The following is a 7,658-nucleotide window of genomic DNA, read 5'->3' as shown; positions in this document are numbered from 1 at the left end:
AGCTGCTCAGTCATGTCCAACTCTTTGCAACCCCATAGACTGTAGCCTGCCAGGCTCCTCTGTCCATGGGGATTCTCCATGTGCAATTGCTGGATTGGGTTGCCATTTCCTTCTCTAGAGGATCTTCCCAACCCAGGGATCAAACCCAGGTGTCCTACACTGCAGGCAGATTCTTTACTATCTGAGCCACCAGGGAAGCTAGCATGTGAGATGAGTGCAACTGTGCAGTAGGCTGAACATTCTTTGGCATTGCCTTTTTTTGGTATTGGAAGAAAAACTGACCTTTTCCTGCTGATCTTTCCAGATAAATGACATCATTATGAACTCCTATTTAGCTTTACAGAGATACAGATTGTTATATACAGACATAGATAGATATGCCTATATATATATACATATATGGATAGTATATATAAGTACATATGTAGATAGCACACACACATACAAACATATTGTGAAGATTAGTATGTACATGTCAGCTGAGATATCTTGAATCTTGTCTTCAAATACCATTCCAATAAAAGAAACCAATGCACTTTAGTCAGATGGCTGATTTTAGACCCTGTCAGGAAATATACAAATGAATCTGGGTCATATTTAGTGCCAGAAAACAAGGAAATACTATAAGAAAAAATGAAAACAAAAACAAGAAAGCATAATTATAGGTGTATGTCAAATGGACATAGGAGTCAACAGAAGTATCTCCCAATGGCCAAAGTGAGAATAATCTGAGTAAAAACAAGTAATGTTGCTTAAAACCCCAAAGTACAAAATGTATTTTTGAGGAGGGGCGCGAGGTTTCAAGATGGTGGTGGTTGGGTGGTTGACCGAAAGGCCAAGGTGAAGGCCCTTACGAAGTCAAACGAGCGGAGAATCATCCCCTCCCCGCTTCTCACAGCCCCAGGAGCCCAGCAGAAGCGTTTTAGGTTTTATTTTTTAAAGAAGCAAGTAAATCAAACAACTTGTCAACATGGGGCGGAGATCCACGTCATCCACCAAAAGTGGAAAATTTATGAACCCTACAGACCAAGCCAGAAAAGAAGCTCGGAAAAGAGAATTAAAGAAGAACAAAAAACAGCGCATGATGGTACGAGCTGCAGTTTTAAAGATGAAGGATCCCAAACAAATTATCCGGGATATGGAAAAATTGGATGAAATGGAGTTTAACCCAGTGCAGCAGCCACAATTAAATGAGAAAGTGCTGAAAGACAAGCGTAAAAAGCTACGTGAAACATTTGAACCTATTCTACGACTCTATGAGAAAGAGAATCCAGATATTTACAAAGAATTGAGAAAGTTAGAGGTAGAATATGAACAGAAGAGGGCTCAACTTAGCCAGTATTTTGATGCTGTCAAGAATGCCCAGCATGGGGAAGTGGAGAGTATTCCTCTGCCAGATATGCCGCATGCTCCTTCCAACATCTTGATCCAGGACATTCCACTTCCTAGGGCCCAGCCACCCTCCATCCTTAAGAAGACCTCAGCCTACGGACCTCCAACTCGGGCAGTTTCTATACTTCCTCTTCTTGGACATGGCGTTCCACGTTTGCCCCCTGGCAGGAAACCTCCAGGTCCTCCCCGGGCCCACCTCCTCCTCAAGTCTTACAAATGTATGGCCGCAAAGTGGGCTTTGCCCTAGATCTTCCGACTCGTAGGCGAGATGAAGACATGTTATATAGTCCTGAACTTGCTCAGCGGGGTCATGACGATGATGTTTCTAGCACCAGTGAAGATGATGGCTATCCTGAAGACATGGACCAGGATAAGCATGACGACAGTACTGATGACAGCGACAGTGACAGATCAGATGGAGAAAGTGAAGGGGATGAATTTGTGCACCGTGATGACACTGAGAGAGAAAACAATGAAGAAAAAAGTCAAGTCTGAGTGTACGGTTTGCAGATATGCCTGGAAAATCTAGGAAGAAGAAGAAGAAGAACATGAAGGAGCTGACTCCTGTCCAAGCCATGATGCTTCGAATGGCAGGTCAGGAAATCCCTGAGGAGGGACGAGAAGTGGAGGAATTTTCAGAGGAAGATGATGAAGATTCGGATGATTCTGAAGCAGAAAAGCAATCACAGAAACAGCATAAGGAGGAATCTCTCTCTGATGGCACGTCTGCAGCTTCCCAGCAGCAAGCCCCTCCACAGTCTGTTCCTCCATCTCAGATACAAGCACCCCACATGCCAGGACCACCTCAGCTTGGACCGCCACCTGCTCCACCTTTACGGCCACCTGGACCACCTACAGGCCTTCCTCCTGGACCACCTCCAGGAGCTCCTCCGTTCCTGAGACCACCTGGAATGCCAGGACTCCGAGGGCCTCTGCCCCGCCTTTTACCTCCAGGCCCACCACCCGGTCGACCCCCTGGCCCTCCTCCTGGCCCACCCCCAGGTCTGCCTCCTGGCCCTCCTCCTCGGGGACCCCCACCACGGCTACCTCCCCCAGCACCTCCAGGTATCCCTCCACCCCGTCCTGGCATGATGCGCCCACCTCTGGTGCCTCCTCTTGGACCTGCCCCACCAGGGCTCTTCCCACCAGCTCCCTTACCCAACCCTGGGGTTCTAAGTGCTCCCCCCAACTTGATCCAGAGACCCAAGGCGGATGACACAAGTGCAGCCACCATCGAGAAGAAAGCCACGGCAACCATCAGTGCCAAGCCACAGATCACTAATCCCAAGGCAGAGATCACACAATTTGTGCCGACCGCACTGCGGGTGCGTCGGAAGAATAAAGGGGCTGCTGCTGCTCCGCAGAGGAAGTCGGAGGATGATTCTGCTGTGCCTCTTGCCAAAACAGCACCCAAATTTGGCTCATCTGTTCCCGTGTCGGTGCAGACTAAGGACTATATCTATGAGGCTTTCATGAAAGAGATGGAAGGGCTGCTGTGACAGCTTTGGATGCTAGATCAGGCTTCTATTCACATCAGTGGTTCATGGAGAAAGAGGCTCTTACTCAGCTTAGGTGGAAGAGTTGCTTTCACTGTCAGGGTATTTTTAATTTCATTTCAAGGAATATCTTAAAGTTTAGCCTTGTTCAGAATTTACTGCATATAAAAGAGAGGGTATTTCATGCAAAATAAACTGGTTATTGAATCAGTGCTGCTAATAACATCCATCCCCTTTCATACCATCATTTTCATCAGATTTCTTCCCTTACTCCAATACCTTGAAACTTGTGATCAAGGGGAACCTTGTTATTTGTTTTGGCTCTCTTATTGTGTGCTGTGGGCACTGGAGTAGAGATTTCTTGAAAAACCAGTTTATTTCACCCCCATCTTGTCTTTCATGTTTGAGTTATTTTTAATATTTTCTTGTAAATATTTTGTAATATTGTAGTGAAATGGATCACAATGTCATTTCCTAATACAAAGCGATATATGTGGGAAGAAAATGTACAATTCTTTGATTAAAATTCCCACTGATCTAAACTTTGAGTGTTCCATGGAATAAATAAATAAATGTTCTACACCAGGAAAAAAAAAATGTATTTTTGAGGCCATATTGATATAAATGAATGACTGAATAAATCTATGAGTGAAGGAGAATAGATAAATCTCTCAAGAAAAAATATTCAAATAAATTATGGAGATATTGGGCCCTCAGTGAGGTGGAACATAGCCCACCCTTCCTCACTAAGTGAAGTCTTCCTTCCATAGTGACTTCCTTCCAAAAAGTACACCTTGACAATTAAGAAACCTAACAAATCTCACCTAAAGAAACCAAGGAAGGTGATCCCATTTCACATCAAAGTATTGGAGCTTCAGCTTCAGCATCAGTCCTTCAGGACTGACTTCCTTTAGGTTCGACTGGTTGGGTCTCTTTGCCATCCAAGGGACTCTCAAAAGTCTTCTCCAGCACAATTCAAAAGCATCAGTTCTTTGGCACCCAGCCTGCTTCCTGGTCCAACTCTCACATCTGTACATGACTACCAGAAAAACCATAGCTTTGACAATACAAACCTTTGTTGGCAAAGTGATGTCCCTGCTTATCTCAATACATCTATTCTGTATGAAATAGATTTACTAGTCTGCAGAATTTCATCCATGATAAACTTTCTGCCACTGGTCTGAAAGATAGGAAACATGTAAGTTCAGTACATTGATTTTTTGAGAGTTGAATATTCATAAGTAAGTTTTTTTAGAGGAAAACATTTAAAAAAGATTTTTTTAAATATGAGAATATATGTTGTGTCTACTTTTTTGCTTGTATATACTCGCATTTGTCTATCATTCAACCATTTCAGTAATTCAATAATTACTTCAATTATTCAGGAAAATATCAATCTACACTGTACAAGCAATACACTGTATAATCCTGTCCCTAATTTATTCTCTATACTCTTTAAGTCAATTTCTTTAGTAAGTAAGGAAGTGTGCCATCAGGCAGCAAATCTGACACAGACAATACTTTTATACAAATTAGGATACTAAACAGGGACTGACTGTAGTCTCTGCTTCTGTGAACTAAGTCTAGAGGGGTGAGTCAAGGGCTAATATGGGGGTTTATTGGAGAAGGCGATGGCATCCCACTCCAGTACTCTTGCCTGGAAAGTCCCATGGACGGAGGAGCCTGGTAGGCTGCAGTCCATGGGGTCGCTAGGAGTCGGACACGACTGCGCGACTTCACTTTCACTTTTCACTTTCATGCATTGGAGAAGGAAATGGCAACCCACTCCAGTGTTCTTGCCTGGAGAATCCCAGGGACGGGGGAGCCTGATGGCCTGCCGTCTGTGGGGTCACACAGAGTTGGAAATGACTGAAGCGACTTAGCAACAACAATGGGGGTTTATAGTACAGGCTCTAGGATCAGACAGTTTAGAGTTCTTGCTCCACCACTTGCCATATTTCTGATTTGGAACAAAATATATCACCTGTGCTTGAGTCATCTCACCTATCAAATAGGGAAAATAGCAGTGACTATCATGAGGCTGACACCCAGCCAATATACAAGTATATCCTCACCAATTATTTACAGCCACTGTCCATTCTGAGTGGGCTGCATGTACATCAATTGAGATGCATTAATCTGATGTACGGAGAAGGCAACGGCACCCCACTCCAGTACTCTTGCCTGGAGAATCCCATGGACATAGGAGCCTGGTAGGCTGCAGTCTATGGGGTCGCTAAGAGTTGGGCATGACTGAGCAATTTCACTTTCACTTTTCACTTTCACGCATTGGAGAAGGAAATGGCAACCCACTCCAGTATTCTTGACTGGAGAATCCCAGGGACAGAAGAGCCTGGTGGGCTCACACAGAGTCAGACACGACTGAAGTGACTTAGCAGCAGCAACCTGATGTAGCAGTTGTAAATATTTTGAGAGTCACTTACTGCCTACATCATAGAATATTTGTGATTACCAAATGAGTTAATTGTATGGAAGATTGATTCAATGTCTGACCCAATGATTTTTCAGAAAATATATAATATTCTATTATAAATCTCAAGGGACTGGGTTTCTGTTGGGTATTAACTTGGAGAAAAGAATCCTTGGCTCCTGTGACATCAGTGTGCTTGAGCCAAAATATTGTAGGTATCACATACTGAATAGAATGCACTTGAGAGCTATCCTTGGTTTAAAGAACTGATAGTAATCATTATGGTGGTCAAGAGGAAAGGAAGCAAAAAAAGCTTAGAGCTATTCTATGATGTTCTAAAGAGATATGGGGTGAGAGGGAGAGAGATCCTAAAAGCTGTCTATGGAGAATTACTGAAGCAAGAAAAGATAAAAGCACTTGGTATGAACACCATGAAGGTGGCACCTAAATGTACTTAGTAGGGGTTTCTCTATTGCTGAATATCTCCACAATCTCAGTGTTAAGAAGGTTTCTAGGTGTAATAAGCTTCAAGTACATGTAGGGAAATCTTAACTTCTGATAATTCAATACATTTTAAACTTATTTACTATGATTTATCAAAGAAGGCATGTTAATTTATAATATATGAGGAAGAATTCCTTAAAAAATTGCATTTTATATGCCACTTATATATCTAAGTCTTTATTACCTGAAAATGTCAAAAACCTAACTTCCTGGTTGGTTTTTTTTCCCCCTACAAATGAGACGTAACTATTATAAGTTATCTTAAGTCTGCTGTACTTTCTTTAAAAAATTTGTACTGGTTTTCTATTTTCTAAATGAACCAACAGAGCATATCATATTGATAAAAAAGTATATTGCAGACCATTAGATGAATGGCATTTCTTATTCTATGTTCATAGCATACTAAAAATAAGTAAGAAATATTATCAATAGTTTGGTTATTAAGAATGCCATGCATCTGACAAACAACTAATCTCAAAAATATACAAGCAACTCCTCCAGTTCAACTCCAGAAAAATAAATGACCCAATCAAAAAATGGGCCAAAGAACTAAATAGACATTTCTCCAAAGAAGACATACAGATGGCTAACAAACACATGAAAAGATGCTCAACATCACTCATTATCAGAGAAATGCAAATCAAGACCACTATGAGGTACCATTTCACACCAGTCAGAATGGCTGCAATCCATAAGTCTACAAGCAATAAATGTTGGAGAGCGTGTGGAGGAAAGGAAACCCTCTTACACTGTTGGTGGGAATGCAAACTAGTACAGCCACTATGGAGAACAGTGTGGAGATTCCTTAAAAAACTGGAAATAGAACTGCCTTATGATCCAGCAATCCCACTGCTGGGCATACACACTGAGGAAACCAGAAGGGAAAGAGACATGTGTACCCCAATGTTCATCGCAGCACTGTTTATAATAGCCAGGACATGGAAGCAACCTAGATGCCCATCAGCAGATGAATGGATAAGAAAGCTGTGGTACATATACACAATGGAGTATTACTCAGCCATTAAAAAGAATACATTTGAATCAGTTCTAATGAGGTGGATGAAACTGGAGTCTATTATACAGAGTGAAGTAAGCCAGAAGGAAAATCACCAATACAGTATACTAACGCATATATATGGAATTTAGAAAGATGGTAACAATAACCCTGTGTACAAGACAGCAAAAGAGACACTGATGTATGGAACAGTCTTATGGACTCTGTGGGAGAGGGAGAGGGTGGGAAGATTTGGGAGAATGGCATTGAAACATGTAAAATATCATGTATGAAACGAGATGCCAGTCCAGGTTCAATGCACGATACTGGATGCTTGGGGCTAGTGCACTGGGACGACCCAGAGGGATGGTATGGGGAGGGAGGAGGGAGGAGGGTTCAGGATGGGGAGCACATGTATACCTGTGATGGATTCATTTTGATATTTGGCAAAACTAATACAATTATGTAAAGTTTAAAAATAAAATTAAATTAAAAAATAAATAAATAAAAAAATTAAAAAAAAAAAAAAGAATGCCATGACAACGTTAGCTCTGAGTTCCTTCTTGTTGGATTAAGTTATGTCCTGAGGGGTTCAGCTCTCCCACACTTCACCAAATAATCTCATTCTGTTTCCTTAGAGAGCAAAGATTAATCATTCAGAAACTTAATGAGCTGGAAAAACAAATACCAATAGAAAAAAGGTACCTGAACACTTTAAATAAAATAAATTCGTTTCCATGTGAAAAGTAAATTAGTTATTTACAAATTTCTTCTTTTTCTCTTCTCTCTTTATAGTCTCTGTTTTTACTATCTTCATCAAAAGTACATCTCTTCAAAGGTA

At 41.6% G+C, this 7,658-nt stretch overlaps 1 pseudogene; it reads left to right on the top strand.

The window, feature by feature from the left end:
- Positions 1–790: 790 nt before the first annotated feature.
- Positions 791–3,257, top strand: LOC109567488 (WW domain-binding protein 11 pseudogene; annotated as a pseudogene).
- The last annotated feature ends 4,401 nt before the right edge of the window (positions 3,258–7,658 follow it).

This window comes from Bos indicus, chromosome 5 (genome assembly GCF_029378745.1).
Source record: "Bos indicus isolate NIAB-ARS_2022 breed Sahiwal x Tharparkar chromosome 5, NIAB-ARS_B.indTharparkar_mat_pri_1.0, whole genome shotgun sequence".
Classification (NCBI taxonomy): domain Eukaryota; kingdom Metazoa; phylum Chordata; class Mammalia; order Artiodactyla; family Bovidae; genus Bos; species Bos indicus.
The sequence above is the reverse complement of the archived record's forward strand: the minus strand, read 5'-3'. Positions and strand labels throughout refer to the sequence as shown.